Here is a 14618-nt window from a genome sequence, read left to right on the forward strand (position 1 = left end):
ATATTAAAAAAAATCTAATTCCAAGAGCTTTGAACACATTGCTAGTTGCAATACTTTTAAGATCACATTGCTAGTTGCAATACTTCTAAATGTTAATTCAGTTTCCTTACAGATGACTTGGTGTGGGGCTATAGTTTAATCTCCCTCTCCCCTAAGGATTTGGATTAGAAATAAAGAAAAGTATGAATAATCCACACCATTACTGTTATTTTGTAAACTGCTCTCTTTAAAAAAATTGTTCAAATAATTGCTTACATTCAACACAAATAGCATATTGAGAGCATAGTAGAGATGTTAGGAATTTAATCTGTTATGGTTGCTACCGTCTTAAAAATCAGTTATGTATGTTCTGTAACAGGATTTGGATGAATATGAACAATTTATAGTTTTACATGGACATGCATGCAGGTCTATACACACACACACACACACACACACACACAAAAACACAAACACAGTCATGTAGTATCTTTTATTCCTAAGTGATTTCCAGTTTCTCAGCACAGCTTGATTGGCACCTTTTTTTCTCAACCCTAGCAATGCCATACCAAAGGGACATGGTGTCTTTTCTAACTGTTGCCCAGTAACACTCAAATGGTCAAGACAGGAAGTATGCGGCATCTTACTTTAATTCCAACAGGAATCACACAAGGGTTAAAGTTTAATGAGTCAAACTGAAGATTTTGTATGAACAACAGAACTAACATTTCTGTAACTGCAAAAATGTGCCCCAGGACTTATACCAATTACAGAAAGATGTTATGCTTCTGTGGCATCTTGTAGTCATTTTGTGAGACAGCTTCTTAAAATTTAAAAGTAAAAATAAATGTCCAGTAAAAAAAAATCTCTCTAAATTCCTTGAAGATTATGTTGCCTCTGTTGAAGACTTCTGTGTTATCATTTCTAACCCTGTTTTTACAGCTTGTTTTCCTCTACAATTGAGCTATGTTATCATCATAACCTGAAAATATGATTTCATGAATATTTTAACATTGGCTTTCCAAATACTGTTGATTAAACTTTCATGTTTGCCAAATAGTTGGATATTGAAAACTTTGGGATATATCAAATGTTTGCTTTTTAAACCATTTTCAACAATTTTACTTCAGATTTTGCTGGTCAACTCCTTATGTTTCATAGCTATAGACAAAAATAATGCTAACAGAACTCAATGAATAAAGAACTCTTTCCCCTTTTATAGTTGCTTATTGGGAATTTCTCATTTTCATAGTTTATCACTTTTAAAGCTGAGCAATCCCAGAACGCTTTTGCAAAAAGCACAACAATAGCATGTGGAGTTGGTTCCCGGCTGGAACATTTTAACATTTTGGTTCATTCTAAAAGTAATTAATTTGTTTTCAAATTGTCAGGGAAAAATGTTAGGTTAAATGCCAGAGAATGGTGAAAGAATTCTGTGAAGAGGGAACTTTAATCTTGAACAAGAAATATATTAGCTAAGAGGAATCACAGAGCACATCTTTGTTACAAGCAGATGAGAGCCGTCAGTCAAACAAATCCACTAGATCAACATATCTCCTGGCCAATTAAGGCAAGGGCCACCGACCTCCAGCAGGAAGGCTTTTCTGTATGCCCCCTTTCAAAGCCACATTACCAAGGAAGCTGAGTTTGTTTTTTTTTTTTTTTTTATTGTTGGTTGTTCAAAACATTACATAGTTCTTAATATACCATATTTCACAGATTGATTCAAGTGGGTTATGAACTCCCATTTTTACCCCGTATACAGATTGCTGTGTCACATCAGTTACATTTCCATTGATTTACAAATTGCCTTTCTAGTGACTGATGTATTCTGCTGTCTATCCCATTCTCCACTATCCCCCCTCCCCTCCCCTCCCCTCCCCTTCTCTCTCTCCACCCCCTCTACTATAAATTATAGGAAGCTGAGTTTTGAAAGTAGCTTTTATAGCTACACATTCTCAGAAGTTCTCAGACAAGTAATTTTCATCTAGAGATGAGAAAGTGATGGGAATTATTACCATTTATTTTCATCATACCCCTCAACTCAGCATTCAAAAAAAAAAAAAAAAAAAAGTAAAGAACGAGTTTGGTCTGTCCTGTTAATGCTCAGCTCAAGTTGAAGTTGAGGCCATTGGCTATGTATGTGACTGTATAAAAGAGCTGACAGTATCAGATCTTGAGGGCTTCTGCTAACCCCATAGGAGTGGTTTGACTGGTGTTTCTGGTTCCCTATTTGCCCCACCCTAGAGAAAGATCCCAGGAAACTCACCTGATTGCCTTTTCCAGTCTTGGCAGTAAGACTGCAACTGAAACTCAGTTTAAAAACTAAAGCGTCACTTGTCATTTCAACTAATCTCTCTGAGCACGATTTCCCTTTGGTAAAATGATGATAATCCCACATGCCCTACTTTCTCACAAGGGTGTTGGGGAGAAAAAAAAGAAGTGGGGCAATAAGTAATGTGAAGAGAACATTTACTATAACCTAGTTCCTGTGAGTTACACAGGTCGTTCCACCAAGTACCCATAATGATGTCATGATAGGACACAGGTCAAACTGGGGCTTAGAGGAGGTCCACACTTGCCCAAGGCATGTCTGGTAAGTGGTAGAGCCATGATCATAATTGTGTGACTTCTAACTACTAAAGCTAGTGCACCTGAAGTATAGCATGTATGGTGAAATGCTAGAAAAACATCAGATGTCACTACTAATAAAGCTTCTGAGCTATGAAACCTTATGTTGAAATTATATTTTCTATGTATGTATGTCTCCATGTATCATTTGGAGGGTATAATATTTTTTTTCAGAAGATTTGTTATAGTAGGCTGGGAGTGGTAGAGCACACCTATAATCCCAGTGTCTCTGGAGGCTGAGGCAGAAGGATCACCAGTTTTAGGCCAGTCTTAGCAACTTAGCAAGACCCTGTCTCAAGATAAAAAATAAAAAGGGCTGAGGATGGGGCTGGGGTCGGGTCTGGGATTTAGTGGTAGGGCCCTCACCTGGCATGCGTAAGACACTGAGTTCCATCCTCAGTACCACATAAAAATAAATTTAAAAAATTAATCAAGGTATTGTGTCCACCTACAACTAAAAATATATAAATATATTTATAAAAATATATAAATATATTAAATAAAGGCGAGGGAGACTGGGGATGTAGCTCAGTGACAAAGTGTTCCTGGGTTCAATCCCCAGCACAAGAAAAAGAAAAAAAAAGTTAAAGAAAAAAATGTGATGGCAGAGAAGTACACCAGACAAGCAGCAGCCTACATGTCTGAAAACAGAAGTGAGGCATTACAACACTTTCCTCAGAGGAAGAATAAACCATTGTAGTAGTAAGTGTATCTTAGAACTGATATTTGTTAAATGAGGGTTAGGATGACATATTGACCACGGTAAATTGTCCTCACTTTTCAATTGTAATTAGATTAAAAGAATAGACCACTTTGCCATAAAACCTTCAGTAGAGGTAGGGTCTGGCAGATACCCTGAGACTCTGTATTTGCTAACATCCCTAACATCCCTAAAAAAGCATTCTTTTCTAGAAAATCCAGATCTAGATTCCAGCAGTCTGATAGTGTGTACAGAGTGACTGAAAATGACCTGAGTATTGATCTAGGCAAACATTCATTCTGGGACCAGAGCAAGGGGTCAGAACATTCCTAGAATTCAGAGCTGCATTTTGGACTTCAGAGGTTCATCTGAGGCAGAAGTTAAGAGTGAAAAGCAGGAGACTGGACTCTGACCATGAGGGGTTCTCTTCAAAAGAGGAGATTATTCCTAGAAATGAATTGCAGCCAGAAATATGCATTACCACTTTTTCCTGGCCTTTCTCTTCACCACCTCTGTCCCTACCTAGGCCATGTTTGGCCACTAACTCAAGAAAGAGAAAAGTTTCCGGGGGCTTAAAAAAAATATTGAGGTGGGGAGCACACACCCTACACCCTCAAAGTGCCCTCCATGACAAGTAGACTTGTTTCCAAGATTATGTAGGAAGTTTCTGAGTCCCATAAATCCTGCCCTTTATTTTTTTTTCTAATCACAAATAATTCATTTCTCTGAGAAAAGACCTGACTTTAATCTCTTTCAGGAAAACTTGCCTGGGCTGACAGTTCACATAGTCTCTTTCTGAAATTCTGAGACTTTAATCATCTTAGATATTTAATATAGACTTAAATATGACATATAAGGGAACATAGATTTTTGTCACCCAAATAAAATAATTTGCTGAAAGAGAAGGGACTAAGCCATCTTCCCTTAAGCATAGGAAGCACCTACTAAATCCATTAAAAAGCACACAAACCTTAGAACTTTTGCAATAAGTTAGGAGAGGAGGTTTAAATTAGTATGACTGTATTCTGTTATGCACTAGCTAAAGAGTAATTTTATCTTTTGCCAGTGAGTTATGGGTTTTTGTTTTTATGGGGGCTGGAGTAACCAGGGATTGAACCCAGGGGTGCTTAGCCACTGAGCCACATCCTCAGCCCTTTTTATTTTATTTTGAGACAGGGTCTCACCAAGTTGCTTAGGGCCTTTCAAAGGTGCTGAAGCTGGCCTCAAACTTGTGATCCTCCTGCCTCCTAAGCCACTGAGATTACATGTGTGCCTGGCATGCCTATGTTCTTTTCTTTTTTAAAAAAAGAGCTTTTCATTTCTCACATACAGTTTTAATGAAGAACCACCAGGATAGAGATCCAAGGTGCTCAGGCAATAAAATCAGCTAATAATGAAAGTTATATCAGGATTGGCAGCTATTAAAAAAAAAGGCTGAAATTCCTGCCTTGTTGTTTTCCCACAAAACAATCACCTGTTGCCCACGATTTCAATCATTCTTGTGCTTCATATCAGCAACTCTGCAGCTGCCCTCTCCTCTCCCACCTTACTGCAGTAATTTCTTCACCAATGGTAACCGCCCAGGCATTTCCCAACTCTCCAGTTACTGCAGTTGTTACCTCACATAGGTTGTTTCACTACTATATGGACAAGTCCCCCAATATGCTATTTTTTAGAGTTCAATAGAACATTTAAATGAGCATAGCATGTCAATCTTCCAGCCTTCTAGTGCCTGTTTTGACTCACTTATTTCTATATACTCAAAAAAAAATTCACATTGGTCAATTTTCACATAAGTGGCTCAGTGCTCATATTCATTTTTAAGTTTGAACATTTTCAAGTGATTTTTTTTGTCCTTTTAGTTATGAAAAATACAGAGTAATATACATTTACTGAGCAAGGGCTTAAAATTAACTTCATTTAATTATACTGATGTGTGTTGTTGCTTATGGGCAAAACTATCCAGTATATAGTTATTGAGATTTTTCCCCCCCTCAAGTGATCAAATTATGTCTACAACAAAGAAATCAGATCTATATTTTTTATGTGTTCTCTTTAATTTCAGGGTCAATATTCTGAAGAATAAAGATATTCTGACCATAATTTACAGAGTAGTTTTATTTTTTTTTTTGTACCAGGGATTGAACTCAGGTGTGTTTAACCACTGAGCCACATCCTCAGCCTTTTTTTGGTATTTTATTTAAAGACAGGGTCTCACTGAGTTGCTTAGGGCCTCACTAAATTGCTCAGGATGGCTTTGAACTTGCCTCAGCCTCCCAGAGTCACTGGGATTACAGGCATGTGCCACCGAGCCTGACTTATTTGGTATTTCAAGAAGGGGTCTCACTGAGTTGCTTAGGGCTATGCTAAGTCACTGGGACTGGCCTTGAACTTGTGCCTAAGCCTCCCAAACTTTTATTTAATTTAAATTCCAAATGTAAAATCTAGCTAAGACTAACTTCAACTGCATGTTCTGAAACTAATGAAATTGTTTATTTCTTCCAGGAAGACTTCAAATCCTGCAGGCCTCATATTTTCACTATAATCCTGAAATTACAGTTATATGACCAGTCATGATTGTTTCTATGTAATTTTCCCCCAAGTATCAGAGAGTCATTTTATTCTTATAAATATCCATGTTTATATTAAACTTATCATACATTGGGGAGATCATACATTAAGCCCTGTAAAATGCTATTGTTAATGTCTTCCCCAGGAAGAATGACAGCACTGCATTAGGTCTGGGCCATTTATAGTGACAACCTAGCAAAGTAACCAAGGGAAAAAATTCCAAGTTTCTGCTCCATTGATTTCATTTACAGCATGCCAGCTGGTTTCAGCACATCCATCCCTGTTTATACAAATACTAATTTCAAGCTTTTCCAACAGACCTTACTTGATTAAGGAAAGTCAGGAATAGAACATGAACAAATCACTCAGCATCAAATGCCATCTATGTACCTGATGCTTACAACTAACATGTAAGATTCTGGTGTCTCAGGGATTTCCATTTGATCTCATGGTTAGTTGTTTTTTAATTATTTTTTAGTTGTAGATGGACACAATACCCTCATTTTATTTATTTTTTATGTGGTGCTGAGGATCAAACCCAGTGCCTCACACATGCAAAGAAAGTGCTCTACCACTTAGCCACAACTCCAGCCCCAGGATCTCAATTTTAAGATACATAATCTTCCAGATTAAATTGCACCAGAAATAATCTGTGTATTCCCCACGGAGTACAAATAGAACGGACATCTCTTTGCTCCTCTCTTTCCCACTGTCATACGTGACTTTGCACACAATTATCTGAAACCTGCAGGCGTCATGTTTTCATTATAATCCTGCAGTTACAAATATTACATAGCCAGCCATTGTTGTTTCCAATTAAAATTGTTTTTCAAGTTGACAAAACCACCCTATAACAAATGCCATTTAAAGTTAAGTCTCCAACTCACCACACTGGGGTATTCTGACACAGATCGAAAATACTTCCAACCTTTTGCCCCATTGATCCATCTTTCACTTTTAAAATACATGACGTGGCATCAAAAAATGTTTCTGGTGTGAATATATGGAGGTTCCTCTGCATGGAGGGGATTTCAGGTGAAGGAGATTTTTCTTTCTCACAAGATTTCAACTTTGACAGAATTGGTTCTGATATGAAAAATATTTTCCACATAATTGCAAACATGTTTTTTTCATTCCATGGAAATTCTAAAGATATTGTTCAAGAAAGCAAGTAAGGCAAACTTTAATTTTGTATCTTTTTTTAAAGATATTTTTTAGGTTCCAATGGATTTTTCACTTTATTTATTTATATGTGGTGCTAAGGATCGAACCCAGGGCCTCACACATGCCAGGCAAGTGCTCTACCACTGAGCCACAACCCTAGTCCTTTAATTTTGTATCTTAAGGATGATTTTCCTGTTAAACACCACAGTTACCTAAAAGGAGCCTAAAAACAGACACCACATGGCAACACTTTTAAGAATTGAAACATGTAAAAATATGTATGTAAAAAGTAGAAAAGAAAAATAAAAGTTCAGAAACAGATCCATATAGACAGGAGTTAAAAATTACATCTCAAATCAGCCTGGAGTTGAGGGAGATCGGTTTAGTATTTGATGCTGAGATAACAGGGTAAAACTCTAGGGAAAAGCCCCTTATATCTGCCAGGACAGATTCCAAATGAATTGAGGGAAAAAAAAAAAAACACACACAGAAAAGCATCCAAGCCCTAGAAAAAAAAATAGGGTATTCTTTTTTATTTTTAATTGTCAATGGACCGTTATATTATTTATAAGTAGTGCTGAGAATCGAACCCAGTGCCTCACACATGCTAGGCAAGCACTCTACCACTGAGCCACAACCTCAGCCCCATAAAATAGAATATTCATTAAGAATGACCCTGGAGTATACTATTATTTTCCAACCAATCCAAAAGCTATGAAAGAAAAATTTGAATGGCCATATTGCCAAAAGCAACCTACAGATTCAATGAAATCAAAATACCATTCTTCACACAACCAGAAAAAAAAAAAGCAGTCCTAAAATTCATATGGAAGAACAAAAGACCCCAAAGAGCCAAAGCAATTCTAAGAAAGAAGGGAAGGCAGGCAGGCAGGGTGGCTGCAGGCATCACAATACCCAATTTCAACTTAAACTACAGAGCTGTAGTAACAAAAGTGGCATGATACAGTCATAAAAGCAGACCCACAGAACAGAGACAGGACTGGAGTTGTGGCTCAGTGGTAGAGCACTTGCCTAGCACATGTAAGACACTGGGTTCCATCTGCACCCCATAAAAATAAATTAAAAAATAAAGGTATTGTGTCCATCTACAACTATTTAAAAGATGACGACAACATAGAGACAAATCCACACATACAATCTCATCTGATCCTTGACAAAAGTGCCAAAAACAGTCTTTGCAACATACTGCTAGGAAACCAGGATATTCATAAGTAGAACAATGAAACTAGATCCATCTCTGTCACCCTACAAAAGTCAACTCAGAATGGGTCAAAGAGGGCTGGGTTGTAGCTCAGTGGCACAGCACTCGCCTTAGCATGTGTGAGGCACTGGGTTCAATTCTCAGCACCACATAAAAAAATAAATAAAGGCATAATGTCCATCTAAAACTATCAAAAAATTTTATAATTTTTTACAATTACACCATAAACTTTTCAACTATTAGAAAATATGAGCTCATCACTCCAATACACAAGTGCAGGCAGTGACTTCCTCAACAGGAATCCTAAAGCTCAATAAATAATATCAAATTATTAACAGATAGGATGACATCAAATTAAAAGAAGATTCTTCAAAGAAAACAAAACTTACACACCATTGGTAAGATTGTAAATTAGAACAACTACTATGAAAATCAGTATTGGGGTTCTCCAAAGATGAGGAATGAAACTACCATATGACTTGCTCCTCAAAACTTATCTAAGAGAGCCAAAATTAGCATACTACAGTGACACAGCCACATCAATGTTTACAGCCCCACAATTTGCAATAGCCAAGCTATGGAACCAGCCCAGGTGCCCATCAACAGATATGTGGGTAAAGAAATGTGGTATATATACATATCATGAAATTCTACTCAGCCACAAAGATATCAAATCATTTGCAGGAGAATGGTTAGGACTTGAGCGTTATCTTAAGGAAAATAAACCAGGTTCAGACAGTCAAGAGTCCTGTGTTATCTCTCACATGTGCAAGACCAGTAGAGCAAAGGAAAGAGATCAGAGGCAGAGAAAGTGAAGTATCAGGGAATGAATTTGACCAAATTACATGCATGTACAAATATGTGACAAAGCTCACTATTATGTACAATTATAATGTACCAATAAAGAAGTATCTTAAGAAAATTTTGATGAATTCCACTACATAAAGAAACAACTTCTGCTAGTGATGAACATTTTTTCATATATTTGTTGATTGATTGTATATCATCTTATGAGAAGTGTCTGTTCAGGTTCTTGTCCCATTTATTGATTGGGTTATTTGGATTTTTTTTTGTGTGCTTAGCTTTTTGAGTTCTTTATATACCCTAGAGATTACTGCTCTATCTGATGTGTGAGGGGTAAAGATTTGCTCCCAAGATATAGGCTCTCTATTCACCTCACAGATTGTTTCTTTTGCTGAGAAGAAACTTTATAGTTTGAGTCCATCCCATTTATTGATATTAATTCTTGTGCCACAGGAGTCTTATTAAGGAAGTTGGGGCCTAATCCCACAAGATGGAGATTAGGGCCTACTTTTTCTTCTATTAGATACAGAGTCTCTGGTTTTATTCCTAGGTCCTTGATCCATTTTGAGTTGAGTTTCATACATGGTGAGAGATAGGGGTTTAATTTCATTTCTAGCACCACTTGTTGAAGAGGCTATCTTTTCTCCAATGCATGTTTTTGGCGCCTTTGTCTACTGAATCAAAACTACTCTTAAGATTTCATCTCACTACAAGCCAGAATGGCAGCTATTATGAATACAAACAACAATGTGTGTTGGTGAGGATATGGGGAGAAAGTTACACTCATACACTGCTGGTGGGACTGAAAATTAGTGCAGACAATATGGAAAGCAGTATGGAGATTTCTTGGAAAATTGGGAATGGAACCACCTTGACCCAGCTGTCCCTCTCCTTAATCTACACCCAAAGGACTTAAAAACATCATACTACAGTAATGCAGCCACTTCAATGTTTACAGCAGCACAATTCACAATAGCTAAACTGTAGAACCAACCTAGATGTCCTTCAATAGATGGACAAAAAAAAATGTGGCATATCTACACAATGGAATATTACTCAGCAATAAAAGAATAAAATCATAGCATTTGCAGGTAAATGAATGGAGTTAGAGAAGATAATGCTAAGTGAAGTTAGCCAATCCCCAAAAAACCAAATGTTTTCTCTGCTATAAGGAGGCTGATTCATAGAAGGGTAGGGAGGGGGAGCATGGGAGGAATAGATGAACTCTAGATAGGACAAAGGGGTAGGAGGGGAAGTGAAGGGGCAGGGGGTTAGAAATGATGGTGGAATGTGATGGACATCATTATCCAAAGTACATGTATAAAGACACAAATTGGTGTGAATAGACTTTGAATACAGAGATGAAAAATTGTGCTCTATATGTGTAGTAAGAATTGTAATACATTCTATGTCATATATAAATAAAAAACTTAAAATGAGATAGCAATTTCTCCAGTTGTTCACATACACAAAATTCTAGAAGTTTGATAACATCACATGGAAAATAAACATTCTCACATATTTCTGATTAAAGTATAAATCACTACAACTTTTATGTAGGACATTTTGGCATTATCAAAATTATTAATGATTACTCCTTTGGCTAAGGATTCTACTTCTGTGCATATACTTGTGATATTACTATCACAAGGTTATACATTAAAGAAGCTTTTTTATTTGTTCTAATTACCTTTTTAATATATTTTTTAAGTTGTAGTTGGACACAATACCTTTCTTTATTTTTTTAATGTGGTGCTGAAAATTGAACCCAGTGCCTGGCACATGCTGGGTGAGCGCTCTACCGTTGAGTCCCTGTTCTAATTACTTATACATGACAGTAGAATGCATTTTGATGCATCATACATAAAGTTTAATTCCTCATTCTTCTGGTTGTACATGATGTAGAGTTTTACACAGGTTGTGTAATCATATGCACATAGTGTAATAATAGCCGATTCATTATTAATTATCATTATGATAATTATCATTCCTATCCCCATACTTCCTCCCCTCTGTTCACTCCCCTCTAATACACAGTATCTCTATTCTTCTCTAGCCCCCCTTATTGTGAATTAGCATCTGCATATCGGAGAAAACATTCAGCCTTTGGTTCTTTTTTTTTTTTTTTTAACTTTTTTAAAATTGTAAATGGACACAATATCTTTATTTTATTTATTTTTATGTGGTGCTGAAGATTGAACCCAGTAACTCACACGTACAAGGCAAGCTCTCTACCACTGAACTACAATCCCAACCCCCAGCCTTTGGTTCTTTGGGATTGGCTTATTTGCTTAGCATGATATTCTCCAACTCCATCCATTTACTGGCAAGAAATAAGTGGGGGTTTGGGAGATAGCAGACACAATGTATCTGTAATATACTACAAGTAAAATTTCAAACTAAGTTCAAATATTTTTACCTAATCTGAGACAAAGTAGTTACATTTACTACTGATTATATATCTCTTTAGTGAGACATTTTCTAAAACTGCATGTTGTACTAGACATTTAGAATTAATTACACTTCAGGTTGGAGATGTAGCTCAGTGATCCAGCACTTGCCTAGCACGTGTGAGGATCTGGGTTCAGTTCCCACAAGAAAGTAATTCAGCTTGGTTGGAATTCATTATTTCGAGAAACTTGCAAAATTATTTTAATCATATACTTGACTTTTCTTAGTCAATGTCGACTTGCTGTGTCTAACTCTGTCATTATACTTCAGCTTCATTTTGCTTAGAAACAAGTGAGAACATTCACTGATCAAAGAGCCAACCTTGTCACTAGAGTATTTTAATCAGTCTGAAGCTTTTATAAGCACGTCACCATTTTAAAGTTTTTTAATGTTTAAGTTACATCTTCATCACGTGCATGAAGTTTGACTGAAGTTAATTGACCATCTGCATTTTTTAAAAATCTATTTTCCTCCTTCTAGAGTGGATATAAAATCCTTCTTTTATCCTAAGGTTAAAAATCTTTCCTTCAAACTCTAAGATACTGTGTACAATATATGAAAGGATATTTTCTTGCCCATATAAGATTCACATCATACTGCATAGTTTGTTTCCAGATTATATTTGACCCTTTACATTTAAATACAAGCACTTTTTTATTGGCATGATTAAGATTTTATTCCAGTTCATCTCAAACACAATTTAAACTTCAAGAACTGTTTTCAAAGCTGGATGCAAACTGAATATAGTGATGCATGCCTATAATGCCACCAGCATGGGAGGCTGAAGCAGGAGGATCATGAGTTTGAGGCCAGACTTAGCACCTTGGCAAGGTCCTAAGAAACTTATAAAGACCTTGTCTCAAAGTAAAAAATAAAAGGGCTGGGGATGTGGCTCAGTGGTGAAGTGCCCTTGGATTCAAGCCCCTTTGTATCCCCACACATATGCACACACTCTTAAAGAAAAAGCTCACTTCTCTACCCTATTTGTTATATACCCTCAACTCACCCAATAAATATCATAATTATTAAATAATTAATTGTATATTATTTCTGTTTATCTCCCTGATAGAATGCAAGGACAGACATCAAATCTCTCCCCTTCAGCCCAGCGTATTCCCCGTGCCCAAGTAAGCATAACAAGGGCCCTGTACACAGTGGATTCCTAATATCTATTTGCTGAACAAATGAATTGCAATTATTTCTTCCCAAGATCTTTCCTCCTGTTAGAATTACTCATTCCTAGAGGTGACTGTTTCCAAAGGGTTGGTTAGAAAAAGGTAACACAGTGTGGAACCAAATTTTATAACCAATTCATTTATCGTTAATGAAGCAATCACATACAAAACGAATATGGACAGGCCCAGTAAGTCAGTACCATTAAAGAAATAGAACTTGGATGGTTACATTGAAAGTAAAAACACTCAAACTATATTTTCCACAAAATCATTCAGACAATTATTGATACAAAACATACTGCATCAAATATGCACCAAACCCAGACTTTTTGAGCAAGGAGTAGCTACCCACCTCCAAGGTGGGCTACTTAGAAAACACAGTGTACCTCCATTTGATAGCTCAGTATCTGCAGAAAGACCAGCAGAACTGTACTAGGGTTGGATACTAAAAATATTTACAGTATGTACAAACAGAAAGTCTATCTTCCATTCAAAACTACTGAATTTTCTTTGAATTGGCATAATGGTAACTTCCTTAACCTGATAACAGATTTTTTAAAATGCAATCATCTATTTATTTTATGGTTTGCACAAGATGTACCTTTAATACATCCAGATTTTCATAACCCGTCAAACAGTTTTTCAGTATGTGTTATGGCAGGATATTCTAGAACTGCCAAGAAAAGTAAATTCACAGAGCTGCCTGCGATTCACTAACTATAACAAATTAGCATAAGCAGCCCCATTTTAGAAGGAACGACTTTTACAAGTTACACAGGAAAAATAAAGTGGTTTTGCAGTTATATCATTAAAAACTGTCCATGCAGTATATGTTTCATTGCGAAAATTAAATATGGCCCAGATAATTCAACCAAACTTGTCTATTTGAGGTGAAACTCCTTAATGAAGCATTTGGTTATGATTGCAAGACTAACTAGGAAAACTAGCTAACAAGTACCTATTTTTACGGAGGTTTTTTCTACTTAAAAAATGCATATCAAATAAAACCTCTCAACACTTGTCAGCTCTCCTGTGAACATACCATATAAATGGACTGGCACCGGCTGCCAGGAAAAACGAAAGGCCAAATTACTCTCTTCCACCCATGCTGTGAAGTTCAGAGAGAAATCTGTCCTAGACCCACACCGTCCAGAGAGCATACAATGAGCCTTTCAGCAAGAACCAAAGAATGGAGAAAATTCTTCAGATTTCTCTCCACAACAGCAAAGGTCTTATTTTGTTAGTCACTGTCACAATTTAAAAGGCCTCTGGCTGGTGGTTCATGGCATAAAGCCAAGGTGAGTGTTTTCATATATTGAATTTGCTTAAACACCATTAATATCAGCCCAAACTCCAAAAGGCATGGAAAATGGTCGCCGCAGGCTTACCTGGTTGTGAACATCTCCACTGTGCCCCGGCTTGCCAGTGTAACTCGAAGGATGTATCATCACCATCTGGAACAAATGAATAACAGAAATCAATGATGAGTCTTTTTTTTGTAAGCTATTCCGATCAACATGAAACCAGTCATAACCACTGGACAAAGATTACCTTTACTACCAAATTTTCCAAGTGCGGAAGCTTAGCATTCAGAAGCTCCCGTGTACCCATGCCTGTCACGCCAACAGGTTCAGAAAGGTGCAAGGACTCGGATTATAAACCCACTTAATGAGGGGCAGGAGAGACTTGGGCAAGAGAAGCTCAGGGAGAGGCGGGATGCAAACTCAACAAGATTTAAAGAGAAATCAGGAGGCTAGTTATTGCCACCTGACTCTCATTTGTCTGTGAGCCTCCAGAACTCAATTTGTTCTCTCCAGTTTCAAAATGTCAGGCTCATCCTTCACCCTCCTACATAGTCCCCACAAAGTACTTTCCTGCTGGCGGTTCCTACTGTTGAAACCCTTGCTAGGAATCTGGGAGG

At 37.0% G+C, this 14618-nt stretch overlaps 1 long non-coding RNA gene across 1 annotated transcript in view; it reads right to left on the reverse strand.

Moving 5' to 3' along the window:
- LOC308638532 overlaps nt 1-14155 on the reverse strand; it is a 54927-nt gene extending 40772 nt beyond the window's left edge. The window contains exon 1 of the long non-coding RNA XR_014019867.1: nt 14086-14155. This is a non-coding gene — a long non-coding RNA (uncharacterized lncRNA). The remainder of the gene's footprint in view (nt 1-14085) is intronic.
- Nucleotides 14156-14618: the final 463 nt, after the last annotated feature.

Source organism: Spermophilus citellus, assembly GCF_964194105.1.
Source record: "Spermophilus citellus genome assembly, chromosome: 19".
NCBI classification, from domain to species: Eukaryota; Metazoa; Chordata; class Mammalia; order Rodentia; family Sciuridae; genus Spermophilus; species Spermophilus citellus.